Genomic DNA, 18,041 nt, shown 5'->3' with positions numbered 1-18,041 from the left:
TTTGGGGAATGAACTATCAGGTGAAAGCACACTCTTTCAAATTAAACGACTAAAAAAATTAAAGTCCTATCTATACAGACTTTAAAAACATGTCTCGAGTCCTACTGTGGGACGAGATACCTTGGACAGATATTAGCATATTGCTTCTGAAAAGAAACCGTTTGTTTTAAGATTTATTCATTTTGGGTCCTGCATGGTAGCCTAGCAGCTAAAGTCCTCACCTTGCTCACGCCAAGATCCCATATGGGTGACAGTTCTAATCGCGACAGCTCCACTTTCCATCCAGCTCCCTGCCTGAGGCCTGGGAAAGCAGTCAAGGACATCCCAAAGCCTTGGGACCCTGAACCTGCATGAGAGACTTGAAAGAGGCTCCAGGCTCCTGGCCTTGGATCAGCTCAGCTCTGGCCATTGCAGCCACTTGGGGAGTGAATCAATGGACTGAAGATCTTCTTCTCTCTCTCTCTCCTCTATAAACATCTGCCTTCACAATAAAATAAATATTTTTTAAAAATTCATTTATTTTGTTTGAAAGGCAGAGTTAGAGACAGTGAAGAAGAGGCAGAGATCTTTTATTAGCTGGTTTCAGTCCCAATTGCCTCAACGACTGGAGCTATGCCAGCTCAAAGCCCAGACCACTAGCAAGGAGCTGGACCAGAAGTGGGGCCACTGAGACTCAAACCAGTGGCCAAATGGGAAGCCAGTGTTGTATGCAGTAGCTTACCAACTATACCACAGTGCCAGCCCCTGAAAAGAAGCCTTCTCAATGTGTGTGCCTTGCTGCACATTTGTTTTAAAATAAGGTTTGCTTATTTTTACCAGAAAGGAAGATTTACAGGGAGAAGGAGAGACAGAACAAAAGATTTTTCATCGGCTGGTTAACTCTCCAAGGACCACAACAGCTGAAACTGAGCTGATATAAAATCAGGAACCAGGAGTTTCTTCCAGGTCTCCCAAGTGGGTACAGGGTTCCCAGGCTTTAGACCATCTTCCACTACTCCCCCAGGTCACAAATAGGGAACTGGATGGGAAGTAGAGATTGGGATCATAAATCCATATGGGATTGTGTTGCGTGAAGGTGGAGGATAACCAATTGAGCCATTGTGCTGAGCCTTTCTTCGACATTTTTTAAAATGTCGACATTTTTTGTAGCATCTTGAACAGCTAAGACCACTAGGGAAAAATAGAATTCCACGTGAGTGTTAAACAACCTATATTCCCAAAAGTAATATTTCCAAATTTGTTTTGAGGGAATGAGCATCCAGGCACAGTATTTAAGCCTCCATTTGGGACACTCATACCTCATCTTGGAGTGCCTGGGATCAAGTCCCACCTCCATTTCTGCTCCAGCTTCGTGCTGGTGCACACTCTGAGAGGTAGCAGAGGTAACACTGGCCTGAGTATTGAGTCCCTGCTACTCACGTGGAAACCGAGCAGCACTCCTGGCTCCTGACTCTGGCCCATGTTGAATACGTTTAGAGTGGACCAGTGAATGAAAGGTTCTCTTTCCCTCTGTCTCTCTTTTTCTCTACCTCCCTCCCTCTCTTCCTTCATCTCTTCCTTCTTTCTCCCCCTTCCTCCCATCATTCTTTCTTTTTCTCTGTTTCTCTCACTCTTTCAAATACATAAACACAAATACGTATATGAACTTCAACATTTAACTTTTATTTTAAACTCCTTAAAACTCCTTGTGAGTTTTTAAGGTTTATTTATTTTCATTGGAAAGTCAGATGGATAGAGAGAAGTAGAGAGAGACAAAGATCTTTCATCTGCTGGCTCACTTCCCAAGTAGCCACAATGGCTGGAGCTGAGATGATCTGAAACCAGGAGACAGGAGCTTCTTCCAAGTCTCCCACATGGGTGCAGGGTCCTAAGGCTTTGGGCCATCCTCAACTGTTTTTCAGGCCACAAGCAGGAAGCTGGATAGGAAGTGGACTGGCCAAGATACAAACTGGTGCCCATATTGGATCCCGGCGCATGCAAGGGGAGGACTTTAGCCATTAGGCTACTGTGCCAGGCCCTCTTTGTGATTTTGTAGTCACTCAGGAACATCCATGCAGGCATAATGACCCCTGAGCTGCATTTTATTAATCTCTCCTTGTCTTCTCACTGAAAAGATTGTAGATGTGAATTAATATATGATTCCCCTCCTATGTGCTTTCAGTTTATGCTTTTATCAACACTAAAAAGGAGGCAGATGTGGTTGTTAGAATGGCTCTAAATTAAGAGTGGACAATGACCAAGCTAGAAAATTCATTCCATAATGAAACACTGGTAATGAAATTTTTCTAGAAATAGTTAGGACATTATGAGAGCTCTTTTGCTCAACTGTCAATATGGGACTAGGATTTAAACATTGGAGATGACTGGCGGTAAGCCAGGACAGGATCATGATAGTCACGGATTAACATTTGATATCTGATTTACAATAGTAAAATAGCCTCAGCAGAAAATGAGCAATGCCCTGGTAACATGTACAAAACATCTACACTATCCTGAATCAGGCCATAGTTTAGAACATCTTTAAAGGCCAATAAACTGTAATTGGTGGGATTTAATGCCATACATAAATTACAACATTTTTGTCACTGAAAATCTAGTCTTATAACTAATAACTCAGGCCACAAACTTCTTTTTTAATATGTGTGGACTAGGAGTGGCTGAGTGATCACTCGTTTTCCACCCAAGCAGGAACAATGGCAGGGTGAGCTGTGCACACATTTCTCTGTCCCCAGAACACTCACAGCCATCCAGGAAAACTCATTTCACTCATCATGCCAACACCTGAACAAAAGCTCAGAACCAGGCATCCACTTCATTCCCAAGGCAGAGACAGGGGTGCAGCCCAAACTACTCTCGCTGAAGCAGAGGATCCACACTGGGTTTAGACAGACTTGTGATGGTGTCATTCTGTACACCCAAACTAACTCTGAATTTGTAGGGCAGAGGAAATGGGGGCAGACTTAATTGAGGCAGTAAATACTAGGCTGAGTGGGTTGTTTTAAGGTTAAATGCAATAATGGATTTTTAATGTCTGCTGTCCAATATCACCCTGGAGAAAAATGGTTTATCAGTAATAATAATAGCTGGTACTTTTTTCTTGAATGCAGTGTACAAACATGAGCTCATCAATCTCTAGTCACCAGGGGAGGCAGCCGTGAATGTTGTGTCTATCTTCAGCTTGCTGCTAGTGACAGGAGCAGGACAAGAATGGCCAAATCTTCAGAAGATGCTTCTGTGTGTGCAAGCCAATTTCCAACTCACACAGCTCATACCAGTTTTGTACAACTGGATGACACCACTCTAATGCCTTTTTCTTTAAGTGGATGGTGGTTTGGGTCAAATCTAATTTATTTGAACTTAACTCACAAAGGCACACACAGCAGTTGTACCTGAATTGCTGCTCATCTCTGGTCTCTTAATGTTACTTGAAACAAATCAATTGTATTCAAACCCTATTGGGCCCAAATCAATTCCATGCAGAAATGTGTATGCTAGGGGGAAAAGGACACCCCTTGAAATCTGGATCCTCTGAGAACTACAGACATCACAAAGTAAAATACAGTAAAATGATTTCTTCTTCAATTCATTCATTCATATCTTCTTTAAGGAAAGAAAATGGTGTATGTGTAAAATGAGTATATTATTCAGGCAGGTGTATATTATGAATGTAACATTGTTACTTTCATTTGGCCCCATGTTTATCATTCTGGGTAATATCTTCTCTTTCTTTTCATCATACAATGAGCTAAACGTTCTATGCAATATGTGGATTTCAGTCTGAAGAAGGGATTCACCACAGCGCCAAAAAGAACAATCTTACACAACAATTTTTGAAAGTTTTTGAGTTTCTGACACAAAAATGAATATACTTCTTGGTAAGCTAAGCTTCATGCTCCAGCATGGTTGAAGCCAAGAAAATATGATAACCACATTCCTTTGAATCTAAAGACACAAGCAAGAAAATATATTCTTGCCACATAGCAGTCTACCAGCAGATAGAAGCATTATTCCTACCCTGTACATTCAAAAAAATACATTAACCTTCACTAATACACCAAACCAAAAAAATTTTTAAAACCTTGATATATGTTAGCCATTACTAAAACACAGATGCATTTTTTTCCTCTAAAGGCTTATTTGAATTGACAGCCACTTTATTATGGCTATAATTTTGACTGATATCATTTCATGGCCACAGCAAGGCTAAAACATAGCATATGGCACTGTCAACAATTTCTATCCCAACCTAAAGTGGCAGATAATCTCTCTATTGTTTTATTTGGAATTTCAACCACATACAGAGGAAAGGTGGCCTAAACGTGTGAATATTGGAGCACACAAGACACATTTCTGTGGCCTAATCCAGGCCCAGTTTTGTGAGCATTTGTCAGCTGAACCCATATGTGGGAGATTTCACTGTCTGCCTATGTCTCCATTTTTCACATAAGCAGAATTTTTAAAAATGTAATAAGAGGAAACATTTGTTTCAAGAATAGAAGTGTTGGTGAAAGCAAGGACATGCTGAGGAGGGCAGAGGTCGGGCTGTGTCTGTTGCTTACCTCTGGTTCCAATGCAGCTCAGAAGGTCACTTGTCTCCAGGACATGGTTTTGGAGAGAATGCAGTTGCCTCTCTCCCCCGACACACCTCTTCCATTGTATCCTTTCACCCTGAGCTTTAGAATGCAGCACCAGGGTTAGGTATGTCCAGTGCACCAGCTTATGGGTTGTCTCTACATCTACTGTGCCTGTTTATCTGGAGAAAGGTGTGAAGGCCGGAGCTGGAAGATCCTGCTAACCCAGGAACACTGATGGTTCCATGTCTTTCAGGAAGTCAGAAGAGAGAGCTGTGCAGGAGGATGCAGGGCTCAGAGGCCACACAGAGCAGTTGGTGAGACACGGAATGGAACTGTGGTGCTGGGCTAGTGCACTTCTCTCCTCTTGCAGGCTAGCATCTCCCAGCTTACAAGTGTCACAAGCACGTCCCTCAGAGCACTGCGACAGAGCCTAGAATAGTCTCCACACAATACTCACAGCATCATCCCAGCTCCTGCCAGTCAGGCCTTGCCACATCACTGGGCAGTCAATAAATGCTTTTGCAATCAATCACTGGTTGCTGTCTGTGTCTCACTGGATCCACAACGAACAAAAACATGAAACCAAGTATTACAATTTGGGGGGCCTTGTGAAAACATGCTCTCCCTACCTTCAACCCTGGAAACATAGTTAATGACGTACTCAGTATTCCCTCAGATCACTATAGCCCTCAGTTCACAATGATTCTGGATTAGCTTAGAAGAAAAAAAGAAAGCTTGACTGACAGCTATGCAACAGAACTTGCCTGCCTTGGAGGAGATCTGAAAGCAGCAGAGTTGGATAGGAGCTGGTTTACAAACCAGGTGTTTGAGCTCGGACACTGGTGGCCCCCTCTGCTAATGAACATTTTGTCATCATAAAATTAACTAACAACCTGCCCCTTTTGTTCGTTACGTCATCAAATAAGACTTAGGTGGCTGACGTCAATCCCAGCATCAGAGGCTCCGCTCACAGGTGCAGCCTGAGATGGGGAGGGGCTTCCCTAAAAGCCTGCCCTTCAGCACTGTTGCAGGACCCAGAGACACTGCCAGGAAACATTTGTCTTTAAGTTCAGAGATCACAGCAAAAACTGGCCTCTGGGCAGGAGCTAATGCCCACCTGGGCCAATGCTAATGAAGAAGGCAAGAACTGGGGAAGAAGGAGAAAGGGAGTACCCCTAAATGCAAACTCAGTGATTCTCTGCTTGGCACAGTTTTTGTTGATTCCAATTTGTTCCTCCCCGCCACCATTATTCACTTCCTACAAGCAGCTAGCCTTCCAGGTATGCCAAGATTCTTCCCCGATGCTGCTCTATTCCAGGAGAAAGACTCTCAAACCACTTCCACCTGGCCCCCGCTCTCACTGCTAGGCTTTGGTCACTCTGGACAAGATCTGTGTCTGGCCGTCTGACACGGTCTCTGCAGCCTGTCCTTACACAGAAGCCCACTGATCTAGAGCTGTTTCCTATCAGCTAGATTTGGTTCAAAGAGTAATGATTCGGATTTCAGGGACACTATGGAGGCTTCAACTTAGAAACAGCAAGTCTGTGTTTCTTTATACTACATAAGCACAGCAAAGTGGTTGAAAGTCTCATGCAAGCAACTGCTTCTTATTCAGTAACAACTCTTCTCTCTTAATTGAATCTTTAAGGAAAAACACACATGCATTCAGAATTCAAAACACTGGAATCTGAATACCTGGGTCTGGATCTGATCAAATTATTCTGTGTTAGTGTGGCTCACTGAAAGCAAGAGCTGATTTTACTCAGTCTCAAAGAAGTTGCAATTGTTTGGCCAAGACTATACAGCTCCAAGACGGCACACTTTGGCATTGAACCCTGGTGGTTGGGCTGTGCAGCCAGTATACTAAGCCAGCACCCAAGTGCAGGAACTGCCAGGGCCTCAGACACAGGCCTCGCAGGAGGATCGCGAAGAGACTTGCCATCCAGAGAACACACATGATGGACACTGACCTGGCACACTGATGACACATGATGACACTGACACAGCCTGGCTGTTCTCCCTGGAGGTAGGAGGGTGGAGGTCAGCAGATGAGAACGGGTTGCTTTGCTCCCCTCACACACACACACACACACACATACTTCCTTATCACAGAGAAAATGAGCAGCACCCACTCCTCAGATGGGAGAGGTGATAGTAACACAGGAGGAGAAAGTCCAGTCAAGACACAGGCCACACTCACACAACTGTAGATCCGATGCACATTGCTCATATTCTCATCTGCCAGCGTCACTTCACGAGGTATTGATATACACTCCAAGTTTACCACTGCTCAGCTCATCCAGGAAGCCATGACTTCTGAAGAAGTCACTCACCTCAGAGGATGCTCACAACTCTTGCTGAAATTATGCATACAAACTCACACATTCACATTTCTAGTAATTTGACTCTCAATTTTCTTCCAGATAAAATAAGCATTTCTCCGAAAAATTTAAAAATGGAAATCATAATTTGTTTCTTTGTATTTTTATTATGTACACTCAATAAGAAAGTAAGAAGGATCATTTTTTATCCACAATATATAAAAGCTCAATTAGTTATGGTCTATTTGTGCACTGACTGAAAATATTTGTTAACAAAACAGAATTTTCTAGTTTACTGGATAAATACACCAAGAGAATCGCAGAGTCACACCGGGTTGCCAGGCAACCACCGAGCTCCAGTCCTGCGGGTGATCAGCCTGGATCATCCATCAGCCTGCTAACCTGGCTGCAGAATTCCACTAATTTGTTTCTCGGGAAAATTATGGTGACTTTAGGCCATGCAATAGCACTTTTTTTATTCTCAGAAGATAAACTTAGATGTTCTTTTGATCAAAGGGATGTGTTAATTCATTATTCTCTACATGGTGCTAATGAGAAAGCTGTAATTAACTAACTACACTATTGCGACACACATAAAATAAAATGCAGTAATTAGTAATGTTTAAGGTGTTAGCCAGCCTCCAAAATTAGAAAATACAGAAGCTTTCCCCAAATAAAGATGTTCAGAAAGGAGAAAGCACCCCACATAATTAACTAAAGAATTGTGTCTACCCACCCCGTGCTGGGTAGACACACACGTGATCATCAAAATGCGATATTTCACTTCCGAGCAGAGAATACAACTTGGTGCCAGGTCTACTTGTAGGCAGACACAAAATGCTAGTGAACGCGTAATCTTTTCTTTGAAAGAATGCTTAGCAAAATATATTTCCAGGAATGAATAAAAAGAATATTACGGTTTCACTCATTAGCTGTGCTAACTTAGCATATTGTATGTAAATCACCATAATAATTGCATTCTCTTCAGGCTGAATTAGTTAGAATGAAGCTGTAATCAAAATGTTCATAATTGAAACTACAGCATTCTCAGTCTTGGTCTGACAAAATAACAAGGAACACTGATTTAATCAGACACCATGGTGTGCTGTGACGCAGGCCTTGGTCAGGGAGGGGCGCATCCTCCTGACACCTCTGCATGTCAATTAGCTCCTGAGTTCAGGACTCACCCTTGCACAACCTCCTGTGTTCTCGTGTCACCCTTTGTCTCGGGCTTACTTGAGCCTCCCAGACACATGACTGCTTGAATTTTTGCAGAAAACACAGGAAGGATGAAAGCAAAATTTTTGCTTCTAAAATGCATTAGATTCTATCCCACCATTAGCTGCCATAACTCAAAACATAAAATAATCTCTGATAAATGAAACATTAAATGCCAAAAATCCTGGGAAACAATATGCAAATGACACGTTGTCAGAGATCCCTAGAGCTGTTTTTCAGAGGTGGCATTTGCACTGTGGATATGAGAGAGTTATCTTGCATAAGCCAAACCTGAAGCATCGTCCCTGCCACTGCTGGAAGCAGTACGTGCTGACAGCTGTCATCCCACTTGGGATGCCATAAGCTCTATTACTTAGTGGCTCTTTCTCAGCTACAAATGGTTGCTTCACCTCACGACAGGTTTGTGCAGTACCCAGGGCTTCAGCCATCCTGAGTAGACAATGGATCAGCCCTCTGGACTGCATGGGACAATATTTTCTCAGGTTACCTCTGAACACTTTAGGACAGACACAGAGAATGGCCACAAGAATCCTATGCCCATGGGTCAGCTCTGAAAAAACTGCAGGAAGGACATTAATCTGTGTTACCCACAAGATACTTCTCTGGATAGAGGAATATTTAGGGAAAACAAAAATATAAACCTTTGTGTAAAAGAAGCTGAAGGGGAAACAGGAAGTTTCTCTCTGGGGGATTGTGGAAACATGTAGAAGGAATAAACATGATGGATTTAACACTTTTTCAATGATCTGAAAGAGGTTGCTCCCCTTCCCTAAGGGAAGGAATTTGTACACCTTGACTCCAAAAATGAGGAGAAAAACTACACTCTGTGGAGGAGAGAGAGCGAAACTCCATACCTACACCATGACAGAGAGACCTTGCACACCTACACCAGCACAGAGAACCTCCAACCTACACCACCACAGAGACCTTGCACACCTACACCAGGACAGAAAGAACCTCCAACCTACACCAGCACAGAGTGAACCTCCAACCTATACCATGACAAAGAGAACCTCCAACCTACACCAGGACAGAGTGAACCTCCAACCTACACCAGGACAGAGTGAACCTCCAACCTACACCAGGACAGAAAGAACCTCCAACCTACACCAGGACAGAGAGAGAACCTCCAACCTACACCACCACAGAGACCTTGCACTCCTACACCAGGACAGAAAGAACCTCCAACCTACACCATGACAGAGAGAACCTCCAACCTACACCAGGACAGAGAGAACCTCCAACCTACACCATGACAGAGTGAACCTCCAACCTACACCAGGACAGAGAGAGAACCTCCAACCTACACCAGGACAGAGAGAACCTCCAACCTACACCAGGACAGAGAGAACCTCCAACCTACACCATGACAGAGAGAACCTCCAACCTACACCAGCACAGAGAGAACCTCCAACCTACACCAGCACAGAGTGAACCTCCAACCTACACCAGCACAGAGAGAACCTCCAACCTACACCAGGACAGAGAGAACCTCCAACCTACACCATGACAGAGAGAACCTCCAACCTACACCAGCACAGAGAGAACCTCCAACCTACACCATGACAGAGAGAACCTCCAACCTACACCAGCACAGAGAGAACCTCCAACCTACACCAGCACAGAGAGAACCTCCAACCTACACCAGCACAGAGAGAACCTCCAACCTACACCAGGACAGAGAGAACCTCCAACCTACACCAGGACAGAGAGAACCTCCCCACCTACAGTGGGGCCATTTAAAGACCTCTGAGGGAAGCTGTAGGTACTTCTGGCATAGGAAGCCCTTCTCTCAGCAGGAGGAAGGAGAGCCCATACCTACATGCAGAAGATCCTGACCTCTTGAATCTGGCTTAAGGCTGAAATGCTGCCTCTCTGACAGGTGTTCTCTTTAATATTTCTTTTCACTATACTTTGCCTCAATATTAAAAAAAAAAAAAAAAACTCCTTCAAGTCTCCACAGAGTAAATCAGGTTAAATTATTTCAACATAGCCATATTGTTTGAAATAAGCTCCTGTTTTCAAAGACTTCAGAAGTCATTAGAAAATTAAACTCTAACATAAAAGTCACTAAGAATCTTCAGGTTGATGCTACCCTCCTGGCTTTATATAATACAGTAAGCTGTGCCCTCATCTTAAAAAGAGAGTAGCCTTCTAAATCTTAGTGGAAACCTGCTCATCGCAAGGCAGGAAGTGCGCACATCACCAGGGAGGAGACATCTCCCGGGTTGGAGGGCTCCCACGCTGCATGCAGCCTTTCCTTAGGGAATCACCATGGCCTGCACAGGCAAACCCTGAAAGACCAGGAAGCGCCAGGGGCAGGCCCTCCCCGGCCTGCTACTAACAATCTGTCTCCATTTATTTTCCTATGACATTTGGGAACTGGCATGGAGGGAGACCCAGCGTGGCACACAAACGCACAACAGGTGGTGCTGAGGATCCACCAGAATCCAGAACCAAGTCCACTTGTCACCTCAAAGAGTGGGAAATCCCACACACAAAGCCATGGAGCTAGCTTTTCATTTTCTTGGTTCCAAGGTTCCCCAGGGCAACTGTTCCAGTTTCCCTCTGCCTGGATTCACGGCGAACCAGCTCCCTGCAATTGGCTACTTCCTCTCTGTGGGACTCAGGCGGGAATGACCACGTGAATTGAGATTATTCTCCAAAATCAGAGAACAGAAGATGCGCTGCCTGCGCTGAAGATGCCAAGAAACAACTCGCTGAATCTAAAGAAATGGAAGAGCCATCAGCCTTGGCAGTACTGCCAGATCTCCAATGACCAACTTTCCGGGTGTGTTGTGTGTCAGGGCTGAGCCCGCCAGCCTGGACTATCTCTGCCCAGTCGTGCAACAACCTGGCGAACAAGCTTTGATACCGTCACTATTTAGGAAGCTCAGCGATGGTGGAGCTGAAATCCCAACCCAAGTGGATGCCCTCAGACTCTGCACTGCAGGAGCCCGCGGTAGGCCTGAGGCCCAATTTAACCCATATGCGCACGGAAACCCCCACCTGGCGCGTCCCTGCGGGGGCCCTGAAGCTAGCGCTAACCAAGCCACAACTGCGCCAAGCACCCCGCGGTGCTGCTGCACCTGTCCGGGTAGATGCCGGCCGAGCCCCGCCCTCCTGTCCACCCGCCCACTCTGCGTCCTCCCTGTTCTCTGCCGTGCTGGGCACCGGGGTACCTGGGCTGCGCACCTGGGCCCACAAGGCGGCGGCTTCGGTGGCTCCAGGCAGGATCCTCAGCCGGCCCGGGTGGTAGAAATGAGGCTCATGGAGCTCAGGGAGGACCGGGCGCTCCCAGCCTCCCGCTCCAATCCCTGAGCTCCAACCCAATCTGTTCCTCTCTACTCCTCCCCACGCATGAGAGAGAAATGGAGACAGAGACAGGGACAGAGAAAGAGAGATGTGGGGGCAGGAGGTAGGCGCCGCACAAAGAGGAAGGGTCGCCAGGGCTGGCACTGCTCCCCGCGCCCAGCAGCCGGGAACCATGGCAACCAGTCTAGCGCTCGCCCCTACAGGGGTCTGCAGAAGACAGTATGCGCCCTCCCCATTTTCTGGTTATGACCACCACAGCAGATGGACGCCCAAGGCAGGTCTTCAGCTTTCGAGGACCCCACACCGCACCGTGACCCAGGATCTTCTTAAAAATCCACCACGAACCCCAAGAGCTTAGAGATGGGCAGGGTTGGGTGCCGAGGCCAGGACTGACCCCAGGCTCCGGCAGACAGCTAACCTCCTAGAGACCTGCTGTACCACAAGGTGCAAGTCAGGATTCCCCCTCCTGAGAATGGAGAGGATACCCGGGGCCCCTCCTCCTTCCGCCAACCTTGCATGATCAAGCCCAGCTTGTTCCTGGCTGGTCTGGCAAAAGGATTTCCGATCCAGGAGCGTTCGCTGCGCCCCGCAGCCCTTCGCCCAGCTCTCCCGCTAGCAAACCAGCATGGTGTCACGCCCCGACCCGGGCCCGGCAGGACCACGCGCGCGCCCCTCCCGCACACCTGAGCGTCCTGGCGCCTCGCGATCCTGTCCCGGGGACGTGTACACAGAGCCGATCTGCAGTAGGGAATGGGTCGGGGCCGAAGCGGCTCCGGAGGCCCTAGGGGAGGACCCGGGGAGGTTCCCGAGGCACCAACGCCCAGCACCCCTCCCTGACCCACCTCGCGGAACGCGGCTAATCCTTGGTCTCAGGTGGAAGCCGAAACTTCGCTGCTTATTTTTCGGTATCTCGTGGTCCAGCGAGGTGGGATCTCTGCCCCCAAGAAAACGAGGAATCTTCCTGGGGCCCCTCCCTGAGGTTTCTCACGGTTCTTATTCCGCGCACGACTGCCAGCCAGGGTTTCACCAGAGCCGAGCCGCGAAGGGGTGTGGTGCTTGGCGGGCTGAATGCCAGCCTCTGCTTCCCGGCTCTTTCCGGGGAGGGGGGAGCTTGCTGCTGAATCTACAAAAGATGCCGCCTCCTAAGCTGTCAGGCCAGTACACGCAAATGTTGGAAAACCTTCCACTCACCCTTTCCAATGTTGCGCTAATATTCACAGTTGGTAATTTTGCCATGTGGTTACATAACGTTTTCTCCTACTTATTCTCTGTTGATTTATGACCGGTAGTCTCATATCCCCGCTTCCATGCAAAAAGCCTTTTCTGCTGCCTTTAAAGGACACAACAACAGGAAATAATTATTTAGCGTCTCAAATATGGCAAAGCCACTGGCTACTGCACAACAAGTGATCTGTAAATCACTTAAATTTTTCCCCACCGCAGTGAAGTTCTCCCTGAGGCGGAGAGGATGCTGCCCAGGGCCCCGAGGTTCTGGTGGGGGGTGCTGAGCATGCACACCTTGATGCCCCAGAGCTGGGGCATCACCCAGAGGTTCAAGAGGAGGAAACTCAGAAGCAGCTGAATGAAATACCTTGAGAGCAAATAAATGGACATTTAATAGCTCCTAACCTCGGGTTACCATTCCCTCCATTCGTGTGTGGGCACCATTCTTACCAGCTTACTTTGGCAAACTAAAAATGCAAGTGAGAGCAGGATTTGTATGAAGCTTAAATTGTGCTGCTGAGACGTCATTACTCATGTGGCGTGTTTTCTAACACAGAGACAAAGGGTACTGAATAAAATTCCAACAGGGAAAATTCTGTGCCTGTCGGAAAAACACTTCCAAGGTCAAAGGGCCACAGGAAACAAAGGCGATCCTGTCTGAGCAGCTAGCACCTTCGAGGGAGCTCTGAAGAAAAAAGACTGGAAACTCCATGATGGCCAGACCACAGAGTGCTCCTCAAACTGCAGCTGCGTGGTCCCTGTGGATGTAGTGATCAACTTCAAGTCTGCTGTGCTACATCCCCACCCAGGGAAAGCAGCTGCCAAAACAGTCACTGGGCAAGCGTCAGGACACCATGGAAAGCGAGCTAGCAAGGCTAGGCACTGCACTTTAAATCAAACATCCAGAACACAACATTGAGTGTCCAATATCAGAAAGGAAAATGGCAGACAGCCTTCTGAGCCTCTGATACTGCATATAAATGAGGAAATAACAAACACCCCCAGCTTCCAGAAACAGTAATTAAGGCAGCTTATAGACAATATGCTTTACCCCAGGCAATCCAATTTTAAGAAAGAAACCAGACAGGAAAATTCGGGTAAAGGAAAAGAAAGGAAGAAGGGAGGGAAGAGGAGAGTGTAGGGGAATGATGAACCAAAGAAGAACCACAGTTTTACAGGAGTGAAAAATGAAGGCAAATGCTTTTATCCACAATGATGGATTCGCATTACCAATAAATCCTCAGTTACAGTCAACAGATCAAGGTTTCTTGGTTGAAGCAGCTCACAGAGTCGGGGTCTGAGCTTGTTGGAACCCAAAGGCAAACTTCAAAGATGTGATGTTTACAGCTGAAAGATACCTGCCTTCAGACCCTCTCATGGCCCTGATCCTACTGTCTGACACTGTGTTCAGACCCATTTCCCACTTGACAAACAATCCCAGGCTACTGTGCATGGGAGCACACAGGTGCCTGGGAGAGGCTACACATTCTTCCGAGTTGTGAAAATTGGATGGCATTAGCCCTGAGAGGTGTGGATTTTCTCTCCCACAATTAAAAAGGCTGTGCAAAGGGAAAATCCAATCATCCAGGAATGGAGGGGTAGGGGCTTCTCCCCTAAAGAGAAGCAGAAGGTGAGAGAGATAGGCCAGTCATCTGGAAGAAAGATAAAAGCTATTAAAAACTGGAGGGTTTTATTTTTCCAGCTTTTGTTGCTGACTTACTGCCTGTCCCCAGCCTGAACCATCATTTGGGTCCATTCCCGGAGCAGGGCCAGTGGAAGAGCTGTGCCTTTTGGCAGTGCCAAGTCGCTAGTGATATGGCATCACTCCTAGAAAAACTAGTTAGCTAAGAGCAGGAGTTTTGGAAGGAAAATTTCAATCTAGCAGTTCCAAAGGTTTCCTGGATAAGCTTGTGACACAGGGACGATGATGCTCCCTCGAGAAAAGGCCCTTCAAAGACAACCTGGACGTACAAAGCAGTCACCGCTGGCTTGGATATTAGCAAAGCTAACGACCCTCTTAACTGCAGTCGATATCCCTGCACCTTGTCCTTTAATATGAGAACAAAGGGACATGTATTAAAAATCAGAGGGAATCATCCTAGAGCAATTGAAGAGGTGGACTAGCATAGGAAATCCAGCATTCAGATGCCGTGGAGGTGGAATACTCTGTGGATTCTCAAAGGGCCTGGTTACAGTGCTGCACTCACATAGCTGGGATGGTGGGATGTGGTCAGACCTCAAGCTTCAAGACATCCCTTGGAGGGTCACTTGTGCAAGTTGGAAAGCTGTTCCCCGCCACCACCCCATCACGGACAATCTTATTTTAAATACCTGTGCACTGGATTGTAGGATAACTTCCTATCTGTGGGGTAAATCCTAGAATTTTTGGAGGATGGAGATTTTGTCCCCACCTCTCTGTTTCCAACGTAACTCTTTCCATTCTGGAAAGGACCTCAAATGACACGTCCTTTCCCACTTTTCTTTTTGTACTTGAGGAAACTGAGATTACAAAATCTCTCCCAGTCTGTGCAACTGATTAGTGACCTGTACTGCATTACAGTGTTTTTGATTCTTAGGCTTGCCTCAACCTGGATATGACAATCCCTTGCCACTTCTGAAAAGATTTTATTTATTCCAATTTTGTTACAATAAATGAAGCAAACACTTTGAGGTAGTGGTGATTTCAGGGGACAGGACTGCCCTGCAGACTCAAACAGCCCCCCCAGAGAGACTGAGTTTACCCCCTCATTTGCTGCCTCCTGCTGAAGAGTCCACCGGATGCAAAGGAAACACATTAGAGGAAGAGGGGTGTTAGAGGCAGCTCTGAAAGTTGGTGGTGCTGCTGCTTCCTCCCTCAGCCCCTCACCCCAGACAACATTAACTTCTTTGCCCCAGGCCTATGGCCTCCTAAAAACTGTACCTCCCAGTCTCTCTTATGACCAGTCTTGGACCATGGCTAGGTTGTCACCAAGGAGACCTAAGGTGACTTGTAGTTTACACTCCAAAAGTAATCCCAGTTGGATTTTCCATTCCTTCTGGTTATCCTGAAGCCACCCATCACTGTGAAGGGTAACAGAAGAACTGCTAGAGAGCAACGGCTGTGATGTCAGAGCCTACACATGGCCACCCTTGGGCCCTTGTGTATTGTAACCTCTATCCTTCACCCTGACTTAGCATGTCTTTTGTAACATCTATCCCTCACCAATGCTGCTGTGCTGTCTGCAATAAGAGCAACAACGAGACAAGCAGGAACCCTTCCCTCCTTCTGCCTACCACCGGCTGCCTGCTGCTCAGCTGGCCAACCAGAGCCTGCGTAGTAGGTGGGGAGTACACTCCAGCCAGCCAGCCACTGTTCCCTCTTCCCACCCACCTCAATGCCCTACCTCCATGGACTGACCCAGAGGACTCACCTGGGATCTCCATCTGCTGACCCAAAGGACTCACCTAGGATCCCCACAGGAGGAGCCGCCCCCTCCCCTGGTCATTCACACTACAACCCCCAGGCACCACCCATGCCACAGCTCACCACCTCCTGACCCAGGCCCTCCCCCTGGTCTCCAAAGTACCTAGAGCCCCCAGCCAAGCAGGAGTTGACCTCAGTGGAAGTCACCAATAGGTCAAGTACCCACCAGAAACAGCTCCAGAGGTGAACAGTATTTTCTTCCAGCAAGACATTCCCATGCCAGAATCTCGTTTTCCTGTCCCTCCCCAGCAGCGCAACCTGTGCCAGCACCTGAACTTGCTGGTTCACAAATGACAGCCACGGAACAAACGTTCTGTCATTTCTTCTGAGTTCCCTATAGTTGTTATTTAAAAGTTTCTAACAAACAAATTAGCTTTATAGGTTTATCACAAGTTTTGTAGGATTCTTTTGCTGAAAAATTATACTTCTTTTTGAACATAACTGAGTGTGTTGACAGAAATTGTAGTAAGATTCCTCTCAACATCACCGATTTAATTTTTCTTGTTTTAAATCATCATTTGATATCTATTTTTTCATGCTACACTTCCATAGGCACAAGGCTTTCCCTTTTTACTCCCTTCTCCACTCCCTCACACCATACTATTTTCCCCCATATTATTATATATTATCTTTCAGCAACAGTCACAAGTCCATCATTCTGCTGTTAAAGCAGATCATGACACTGTAGGTAAAGATAATGGTAGAATATCCAGCATCCTATTGCTAAGATATATTTAACAGTTTCATTGGGAGTCTTCCTGTTCTCTGGGAGTAGAGATGCATACTGTAACATATCTCCACTTCCCAATATGCTAGTCTCCATTATATAGCTCTTCCATAGACATGTGCATATGCATGGTTTAACCATATATATCTTGTATTTTGCATGAAGTTGCCTTATATCAGAGATAATATAAGATATATGTCTTTTGGGGATTGGCTTATTTCGCTGAGCATAACAGTTTGTAGTTAGGATGATTTTGTTGCAAATGGTAGAATCTCAGCATTTTTAATGTGTGAGTAGTATTCCATGGAGTGTGTTAACAAATTTCTCATCCGGGCCCGGCGCAGTGGCGCAAGTGGTTAAAGGTCCTTACCTTGCACGCCCAGGATCCCATATGGGCGCCGGTTCTAATCCCGGCAGCCCCGCTTCCCTTCCAGCTCCCTGCCTGTGGCCCGGGAAAGCAGTCGAGGACGGCCCAAAGCTTTGGGAACCTGCACCCGCGTGGGAGACCCGGAAGAGGCTCCTGGCTTCGGATCGGCATAGTATCGGCCCGTTGCGCTCACTTGGGGAGTGAATCATCGGACGGAAGATCTTCCTCTCTGTCTCTCCTCTCTGTATATCTGCCTTTCCAATTAAAAAAATAATAATAAAAAATAAATAAATCTTAAAAAAAAAAACAAATTTCTCATCCACTCCTCTTTCAGTAGGCATCTGGGCTGTTTCCACATCTTTGCTATTATAGATTATGCTGCTATGAATAGAGGGATGCAGATGTTTTCTCATATGTACATTTCACTTCCTTTGAATACATTCCCAGGAGTGGGATAGCTGGGTCATATGGTAGATCAATTTTCAATTTTCTGAGCACTCTCCATACTGACTTCCATAGTGACCCACAATCCCACAAACAGTGGAGTAGGATACCTTTCTCCCCGACATCTGTGCCAGCAAGTATTGTTAGTAGATTTCTTTAAGGGGAAGGAAAAATAATCATTCAAGTGAACTTTAAAACGACAAATTTTCTGCACTGATTAAAATAGGACTGTTTAACTACAAAAAGAGATTGCTGAAGACCTTCAAGATAGTTAAAGTATACAAGTTTAACTTCTTTCAGTAAGCGAACCAAGTATCATTTTTAAAAAGGATTGTAGCGGGCCCTGCTCAGTAGCCTGGCAGCTAAA

General features: G+C 46.3%; 1 protein-coding gene across 1 annotated transcript in view; it reads right to left on the bottom strand.

Annotated features, from left to right (window-relative positions):
* Nucleotides 1–12,477, bottom strand: part of CHL1 (cell adhesion molecule L1 like) — a 104,717-nt gene extending 92,240 nt beyond the window's left edge. The window contains exon 1 of the mRNA XM_040994878.1: nucleotides 12,292–12,477. The gene's annotated coding sequence lies outside the window, so the exon portion shown is untranslated. The remainder of the gene's footprint in view (nucleotides 1–12,291) is intronic.
* Nucleotides 12,478–18,041: the final 5,564 nt, after the last annotated feature.

This window comes from Ochotona curzoniae, unplaced genomic scaffold (genome assembly GCF_017591425.1).
Source record: "Ochotona curzoniae isolate NIBS_2020 unplaced genomic scaffold, NIBS_Ocur_1.0 contig_908, whole genome shotgun sequence".
NCBI lineage: Eukaryota > Metazoa > Chordata > Mammalia > Lagomorpha > Ochotonidae > Ochotona > Ochotona curzoniae.
The sequence above is the reverse complement of the archived record's forward strand: the minus strand, read 5'-3'. Positions and strand labels throughout refer to the sequence as shown.